Source organism: Stegastes partitus, unplaced genomic scaffold, assembly GCF_000690725.1.
Source record: "Stegastes partitus isolate 25-593 unplaced genomic scaffold, Stegastes_partitus-1.0.2 Scaffold409, whole genome shotgun sequence".
NCBI lineage: Eukaryota > Metazoa > Chordata > Actinopteri > Pomacentridae > Stegastes > Stegastes partitus.
This window is the reverse complement of record NW_007578140.1, coordinates 144,684-153,849: the sequence shown is the minus strand read 5'-3', so window position 1 is coordinate 153,849 and position 9,166 is coordinate 144,684. Positions and strand designations below refer to the sequence as shown.

The following is a 9,166-nucleotide window of genomic DNA, read 5'->3' as shown; positions in this document are numbered from 1 at the left end:
GGATTCATATTTTTGCTGTCACTGCTCTCAAGTCAGGTATGTCATACTAGTGAGGGCTTCACCATAAAATGGAGGAAGGCAGATGAGTCTCCAAGGAGAGCCCTGGAGTCAGACAGGCAGGATCCCTCACGCCAGAACAAAGGTTGTGTTAAAAAAAAGAGAGAGAGATCGGCCACCTCCTCCTTCTCCTTCTCCTCCTCTTCTTCTTCCTCTCCTTCTTCTTGCTCCTTTTTCTTCTTGCCTTTTTTTTTTCTTCTTCTTCTGCTCGAGGGAGGAAGTTTAGTGTTGCTAGAGGAAGCAGAAGAACTCTGCAAAAAGTCAGCTTAGATCCTTTCAGTGGTGCTTTCAAGGTTAACTTCTGCCTTTTAACTCCATGAACTTTAATTTTGTGGGGATTTCAAAAACACATGGGCAACTTTTGCAGATGTAGGTTTTGAGGCAACGTGCGGTTTGTGATGTCTGGATGGATGAGATGGGAATTTTAATGCTGAATAATGCAGTGTTTTTTTATTTTTTTGAGCCATGCAGGTAGTTAATGTTCAACAAAGTGGTGTCAACACGCTCTCGCTCTCTCTCTTCTGTTTGACGGTGAAGCAATGGCTGTTGCAGGTTAAAGGAAGTTCTCAAGATGATTCTCTTTTTTGGGGTTTCTGCTCAAATGAAGTCTCGGTTTCTACAAAATAAAAGACCTGGTTCCTCATGGGGGTGTTGTTCGCACATGACACGGCGGACTCCTTGCGGGTCGGCACGTGTGTGTGTGTAGTGTGAGATTGTGCTCGTTTGTCAGGTGTTTTTTTGAGTTCTTTTAAAAGTTATTTAGATGATCGGGTCATTTATTAACAGACTCAGATGTTGCAGTGCGCTCGGCGTCCACTGCACAGCCTTAGGTGACTTTTCACACATTATATCCTAAAGGTGTCTGCTGACCAGCCTGTCAGGAAAGTGAAGGAGGTGCGTTTGCAAGCTGTTGTGTGTTTCTCTGTGTGTTTTTTTTTTTCCAAACCGCTGCATGTGTGTGTGTGTGTGTGTGTGTGGGTGAGGAAGAGAGTGTGGTTGTGCTACGCTCTGCAGTTCCCCTGGCCACTGTGTGAAATCTTGCTGACAAGGAGACTGTGAGCTTGACACACTGTGCTGCGACAATGCTGGGGCTGAGAAGAGCAATCAAAATGGTGGCGATGCTCCTTCTCCCCGGCGTGGCAGGGCAAACAGGTTCTCAAGGAGGAGCAGACAGAGGACGGCCGGGCAGGAATCTGCTGCGGTCGACACATTTGTGTTGCAGACAGGGTGCAGTGGATTCAGTCTGCTGGATGTTCTGCAAATGAGCTCAGTGATTTAAACCTGCAGGTGATGGTGATGGGGTTTTTTTTTTAACGAACAGGTTGTGATCTCTTTTAGTGGTGTAGCAACTTTGGCAAGTCTTCTTGATGCATTCACTCATGACTAGTTGGTATCTGTCAAGGGGCCCCAAAGGTCTCAGAGGCCCCTGAAGTCCCTCAGGTTCTCTGTATGCTAATTTCTTTGTTGATAAATGACACTTCTGTATGGTAATGTGCATCACTGCAGGGCACTTTGGTGGCTGCTGTGGTTTTACAGTTTGGAGGCATCGTGTCTTAAACTGATCAATCAATTAATCAATTGTGTGATCACCAGAACATTGTTTTTATGATCTCATGCACTGTGATTGTTGCTTTCTTTGCCATATTGTATGCTAATATTCTGGGATTTTAGATGGAATGTAGGAAATCGAGTGGATCTCGTTTTCTGTCGGATATTTTTGAGACTAAAAGATTCATTATTTCTTTGGAAATATTATCTTTAGAGTTAAATATGGATGAAATTATTGTCAGATGCAACACTACCAACCTCAAATTAGTGAAGTATTTTGGTGAAAATCCTGCTACATGGTGCAAACCTTCCAACAAAATAGTGTTTTAGTGAATTTATTGTAAATTAATTGACATACAGGAAATACAGGGCTGTACGGAGGTCAAAGGGATTCACTGATTGGTCACCTGGACCTGCCACGATGACACACATACTCCTTTTACAACTGAATTATTTAAATGAACTTCCAAGATGCTACAAGGTTCTCCAGTATCAACATCTAGTCTTCAGCTTTTGTTTTATTCCTATAGGTTTAATTTTATGGCCCCAAATCTGCAGCCACCTAAATATTTGCACCCATCCAAATCCCACCCGGTTGAATTTTGACTCCTGCGCGAAAATATTTAACACACATTGTGACTGCGGTTCAGCTTTAAGGTGACAGGGCAGAACTGAACTATGGCGGACAGAGGAAAAAAAAAAAAATTACATAACTGGATTTTTGCAAGGTATTTCAGGATTACACTAAAAAAGCTTGACAGAGAGGACAGAGGATCAAACAAGAGAGACTTGTGTGATGGTTTTGAATGCTGGAAGGAAGTGGTCATGAAGCTCATCACTCGCCCCCTTTCTGCGTCTCATGCTCTCACACTCGCAAGTAACCACACACACACCCGTACAACTGCTCTCTCCGTCCCTCCCTCCATCCCTCTCATTCACTCGCTCACATTGGGTGATGCACTTCTCCATTCTTCTCTACCTGGGGCAGTGGAGAAGGCTGGGGAGGCACACAAAAGCAAATTGAAATGCTCCAGTGAGTGCTTTCTTGACATGATGCATGGCTCATGAGATGCAGTCTGGCCCTTGCGACTACACTTGCAAGTGCGCCGTCACACGCAGGCCCCAGATCCTGAGCAACAAGAAGAAGAAAAAAAAAAAACTCCCTACTTTCTCTTGCATTTCACTGACCTACCTCGCTCCATAAACGTGTTTATTTCTCGATTCAGCCACAGAAAACCCGCCCTGATCGAAGTGCTTCACGCTGTAGATAAAGGACTATGTGCGAAACTGAAAAGCAACATCATGTCAGGGTTTATGTGGAACAAGGAAGTGGCTTGGTAGAGGTGTCATTCCAGTTTCTGTTGTCAGTTGCCACGTTACACTGCTGCTAAACTGGTTCCTCCTCTCTGTTTTCCACCAGAACATCAACAGTTCAACGTTGCCTTTCCCCTCTTGGAAAAAAAAAAAAAAAAAGGAGGCTTGTAGCTCAGGGAAGGTTGCTGTCGTGTCTCTCTTTATCTGTCACTGCTAGTCCTTTCTACATGCAGGGGACTAGTTTTGTAGAAACTGAAGGTATAAAGTGGCCGTGCTGATGACAGTGAGTCCAGTGAGATAAATTAAGCTATCTACACGGTGTTCTCAGGTTTCCAGGCTGAATTCAGGATTTATGCCCTTCTCTAGTAAGACACAGTGAACCAACTCTGTCAGCCTCAAGCTGCATGTAGTGGAAAAAATCCTGAATTCTTTGGAGACGCCCGTTCCTTGGGCAGTGTGGTGCCACCGGACAAGGCCTTCATTGAGCAGGAACAGGAGTGGTCTTGTAGAAGGGATCCACACTGGCTCGGCCTCCGAAGCAACAGAGCTGTCCAAGGACGATTAAATATTTAAGAGCTTGGAAAGGAGGTCTCAGTGGTAAGTTAATATTGATGGGTCTCTCATCTTTCCCTTCTCAAACTTGTTGAGCCGCCTCAAGAGGTCGGTTTGGTGGACCTGGAGAGGAACCTCGCTTCTTCTCCTTTTAAATATCTTTAACCTTTAAAAAGATGACCATCGCTCCGGTTTTTCCTCCAAAGTTTTTTTTTCTTGCGAGGAAACCAGACTTGAGTTTGGATTTTAGCTTTCTTTTTTTACCGCTTCCTGTGTCCTCTTATGGTCACTCTGAAATGCTCCATCCTGACTGTAACCTCACCCACTGCCTGTAACAGTAGTAACTGCCATGTCAGGCTTACAAGGAAGTCAGCATTGCAGTGTTTTCTGGCAGTTGTCCACTGAGCACCACTTACAAGAAACCCTTCAGTGCATCTCGTCGCCTTTTCTTGTAATCTTCTATTTTAATCAGTATCTTTTGGTGAATTGGGAGAATTAGATACGTCTGAAGGCATTTTGGTAAACGGGGGGGAAAAAAATCAAGGCTTTAGACTTTTAATTGAGATGCGATAAGAACCTTCAGTGGAGGATGGTTTTGCTGACAGCGAGGAAGAAAGCGTCTCATAGTTACATCATACAAAAAAATATCCTAAATGACTGGATCATTAGTGACCTTTTTTGGTACAGTTTGGTACCTGGAGACACGACCTGGAGGTTGTGCAGCTCGTGTACAGTAAATTGAATGTGTTTTCTCAGATATCGCAGAATTTATTCGAGACGGCAGCAGATTGATTTACGTCAGGAAATGGTTTCCTAGGAGAGATGGACTACAAGGCTGCATGGAATGTAAGGTTTCCTGGAGTAATTGTCCTTGTGGAAAAACACTTCCTGGTTTCTCTCCAAGATCTGTCCTTGGACATCCTTCACTTGCCCGACTCTTCAGCGGTGTTTATTTAGCCCATGAACCCCAGCGTGTTTCAGTTTTGGGAGATCTGACTCAGGGATATTATCATTCTCTTATGTCCGATGTGCGGTTCAGACGTATGCGTCGTGTGTGTGTGTGTGTGTGTGGAGCAGCTAGCGTTTGTTTTATTTTCGCTGTAGCCTACTTGTGTACACGACTTAATAGAATTCTTTTTCGCAGAATTTTTCTCTTTAAACTCAAGGGAAGAAGGCTCTTGAGAAAACCAAATATATCTACCTATTCTTTCCCATATAAATTTGTAAAAATAATCACGCCTGAGGCTATTAATTAAATTGTGCACTTAATCATTTTTGGATGGAATATTTAATCATGTTGCTGAGGGTTGCCCCAAGTTTTATCTCGGATGCTTTTCAGTGCAGCAAGAAAAAAAAAAGACCTCACGTCTCTCATAGAAGCGCTAAACATGATTAGAACATGTCGGGTCACCTATATTTGATATCTTCCTGAAGTTCTCTACAACCAGGTGATTGAAAGCTCCACATTTAGAGGCACGGTGATCCGATTTAGAGCATTTGTCTTTAGCTCGTCAAGAGCAGCAGAGCCTCGCTCATAGGTGGCCATCTTTACAGTGAACAAAACCACATATCACATCTCACTTCTGCTTTTCTGCTGACTGCCATGACAGTCTGCAGAGGAACCGACAGGAGGGGAAGCTGCTCGCTCAGGTCTGTGCTCTTAAAGTTAAACATTTCCATCTGTGTAACAAGATAGCAGAGCGAGCAGAGGCTGCTCCACTCAGCTGAGCAGGACAGTCAAAGACCTTGAGGAGCACAAAATGGTGGATGGCCATGCCACTGATACTCCAGCGTGATTGGCTGTGTCTCTTTGGCCACTGTGGGGCTGGCTGTGTGAAATGGAGTCCTCTGTGTGGAGCGTTGGCCCAGCCTCAGCTCTGATGCAGAAGATAATTCTGTCAGCCCCGAGAGAGAGAGACGAGTGAGCAGCCAAGTGAGGTGACTATACTAAAAGAAGAAGGCTGAGCAGTAGACTTTCAGAGAACTGGAGCCATGCTTGTCTGCTTGCTTCCACCTCTTATCCTCACATATCTGCTGGGTTTCCCTGGCTGCTGATTTCTGTTATTAGCTGTTTTGGTGCTTTTTTTTCCAGGTATTAAACAGACGTGCAGTAGCTGGAGAAATGGTGAGGAGGTTAAGTTTTGGTTTTCTTACCAAAGAATGAGGAGAGTGACGATGTAAGGGTATTCATTATCTAACCTTCACACCCAGCAGGCTCTAGCTGAGGGATTTACCAGCCCCCTGTTTTGTTGCTTTGTGAAAATTTCAGCCTTGAAGGTCACATAAATATCTCTGCGGATCATGATTAAAACGCAAATGCGGGAGATGCAAAAGACTGTCAGCGTTGCATCTCGAACGCGCTCGTATTTTTTCAGCGTGGTGAGCGTTCACCATGACAACGTGAAGACAGTAGCCACATGGAAGATGCTTGTCTCCCTTCTAATCTGCTTGGTCATTATCGTCTGTGCAAAAGAGGCCAAATGTTGCTACTGAGTGCTCTGTGTTGCAGCCGTCCCCCTTTTCACAAGGAACAATCTGAGCCCTTTGCTAAGCACAAAGACTACCCTTGGAGCAAGGTTACTTGTACCATGATGGCCAGCTTCTTTCTTTCTTTTTTCTTTTTTTTTTCTCAGTGCAGCTTTAGAGAGAAACATGGAATTAGCTAGTTGGATGTCTTTGATTGAGAGAGGAAATGTCTTGGTTTTGCAAAAGAAAGACCATAGAGGGGAGAGCGAGTGCGCTGATGTCAAGTATTAAAGGCCGTCTGACTGGGTGGGTGATGTCAGGTAACCATCTGTCAGAGCGAGACAGGCTGACACATGCGCTGTCTGACCTTGCAGTATGGATGACCCAGACATAAAATAGAAAATGATCATCTCTTTCTGGGATTAACACGGTATTTCAGCGAGGAGACACACAAAAAGGCGTTCCTGCCTCCACCTTCTGTGTCTGTTTTTGCTGTAAGCACTTGCTTGAAGGCCCCAGTCAGCAGAATGCTTTCAGGTCCAAAGATCAACATTCTGCAATCATCTAGGCTCTGCTTGTTGTCCTTTATTACAGAGGTGACACATGCTCGCATTGTGTAATGCATTAACAGCGGTGGTAAATCAGATATCCCTCGCATATTATTGCAAAGTAAATCCGTTTAAGAGCAGCAACGTTGTGTAAACATTCATTCAGTGACACAAGAAAAAAATAATTAAGTTCTGCATCTGCTACATTTTGTTCCATTAAACCTGCATTCAGTCAACTTAATAGGATGGCGGTAAGCTTACACGATCTTCTCCTTTACCCAGAATCCTTTTGGGTGAGCCTGAGCCTGCTGCGACGAGTTGTTTCTTTTTTACGCCCTCTGAATGTGACACTAGTGAAGGTCAGGCTGCAGACAGATCAGCAAAGCTCACTGGATTGCAGCGTCTGAAAGGCTCTGCACCTGTATTTACCAGTCCTCAGAGACAAACGGGGATTACTGAGCCGGTTTCCTAAATGTTCACAAAAATCCTGACTTTCTTCTAAATTCATTCAGTAAACTGGTAGGGAAAGTTAAACACAAAAGACTACTGTTTGTGCTGTGAATGGGCAAACACTTGTGTTGTGTGAGTGCTCGTGTACCTCATTAATTCAGACTCGTAACTATGTTAACATTCAATTAAATCATACATGGGACGCATTGAAAATCATCGAGTCATCTAATTTTGTTTAAATTGATTTTAATTAGATCAAATGAAACTTGATCTTCGAATGTCAAAGTGTACAGTAATGAGCTCAGGCAGCGGCGAGGCAACGAAACATCTTCAAGACGTGACCGCAAAATGTTTCAGATTAAGGACAGAAAGAAAAACATATCTGATTTAAGGCCCTTTCAAATTTCTTCTGAAACATAGTGAAGACAGACGTAAAGGAAGGAATTACGGCAGCATTAGGACCATATCTAGATCAGGTCATCTTTCTATGATGGATGGTCACATAAAGAGGAAGCTCTAAAGGAAAAACTACCAAGAGGCCAACAGCAAGCTGCTAAAAATAACTGAAGGCCTGAGTCTGTCCACAACATTCAGTGAGCAGGAGTTTTATGTGCTCTGCACACTTCTGAGCCCTCTTCAGGGCGACGGCATAAAGACCTCTTCTCGCCAAAAGGCACATCTTCATTTTGCAAGCATGTGGTTAATTCCCATGACAGGAAGTGGAACTGGTGGTCTGATGAAATCAAGGTAGACTGTTTTGATCTTTCTTCCCAAATATAGAGGAATAATGGCGCAGCTACACTGCTGTTGGGTAGACGGGGAAGAAAACGCTTTCAGAACATGGAAACAAATATGTCGAAAATTAATGTGATATTGCACTGTGGCTTCAAAGTGAAATTCTAAATCCAGATTTCCAGACGTTCATGTGCTTCTGCTGCATATTTGAACAGGAGAATACATTTCCTGCTTGAAAATCAATCTGGTGACATTTTGTAAATCTAATAAATGTAAAATAATAATTTTGTTTGACCATCAAGGAATTGCAGGACAATGGTAAATGTTAAAATGCAGTTTAACGATAGCGCACTAAGAACTGACCCTGTGATGTCAGAGAACAATCACAGTCTAAAGTCTGCTACCATGAGCCACAACGAGCTGCAGGTCAGATCAGACCCAGTGAGGCTGCAGCAGCAAAACCAGCGAGAGTTAAATCCGGATCCGTTTCGTCCCTTAAAAATTCACCTTTTAGTGTGTAAGAGGAAGAATGAGCCGTTTTCAGTTTCAGAATTTGCACAGTCTTGCTTGATGTCAGATGGAATCCTGATGAAGGAGTGCGAGAAGAATGTCTGTAGTCAAGGCCGCGTTAGCTGGTTAATGGTTGACCTACTTTTTTGAATGCCATATGCCTCCTGAAACAGATTTGTCGTCAGATTAACGGCAGCATTTTTGGTCAGGTGGAGGATAATATCTTACGACAATGTTGATGATTTTAGTCACTCTGAAAGACACTTTGGACGTCTGGACTATCCACAGTGGGCTGATTCATTAAAAGCGTGGCCTGGCCTCAGCATTGCTGTGATTAAGATTCAGATGTGTAACTGCATAGCTTGTGGTTTAGCTGAAAATATGAGTAATAATGCTGCTCGACTTGACATTTTTATTCAAGAGGCGGTAATGACCTCAGAACAAAACCCAAGAATTAAATTATCCTCAGAGTTGTGAGGAATAATTCATTCACAACAAAAGATTTTTACGTTAAAATGTATGCCAGCGCTCTGCGGGGAGACGAGTGACGGCATTTCTGATGTGTTTCCAGCTCTGGTCTGCTCTTTTCTCTTGCATTCTCATCCCTTTCATTCAATTCCAGCAGATGTCTGATGAATGTTATGACAAAATGCTCATACTGAACAATATTGATTTCTCGCATCTCCTTTGAAAAGGCCTGGTTCATTGATCGGCCAGGTGGGATCGATGTTTCATCTCTGTGTATTCAGACTTCCTCAAATGAGCAGCATCATGTGATCGCATCATTTACGGAAGCTCTGTGCTCTGATCTCGGGCGGTGAGGAATGAGGTCAGTGTCCAGCTAGCTGCTCTTATCACGCAGGAGCCGAGGCACCTAAAATGAGGCGGATATGCTGATCGAGGAAGCAGCGACGAGACAAATATCTGGCGTATCCGGGTAGTTATATTACTTTGGAGTTTATTATGTTGATGTTAATGAGGTCAAA

The 9,166-nt window shown here is 43.6% G+C and overlaps 1 protein-coding gene across 2 annotated transcripts in view; it reads left to right on the top strand.

The window, feature by feature from the left end:
- The window catches only part of znf462 (zinc finger protein 462), a 56,471-nt gene that overhangs the window by 1,181 nt on the left and 46,124 nt on the right, over positions 1-9,166 (top strand). The window contains exon 1 of one of the 2 annotated variants that reach the window (XM_008285561.1): positions 7,652-7,682. The exons of the other annotated variant lie outside the window; for it this stretch is intronic. The gene's annotated coding sequence lies outside the window, so the exon portion shown is untranslated. Of the gene's footprint in view, positions 1-7,651; positions 7,683-9,166 lie in introns of those variants that run through there. 2 annotated transcript variants of the gene reach the window in all.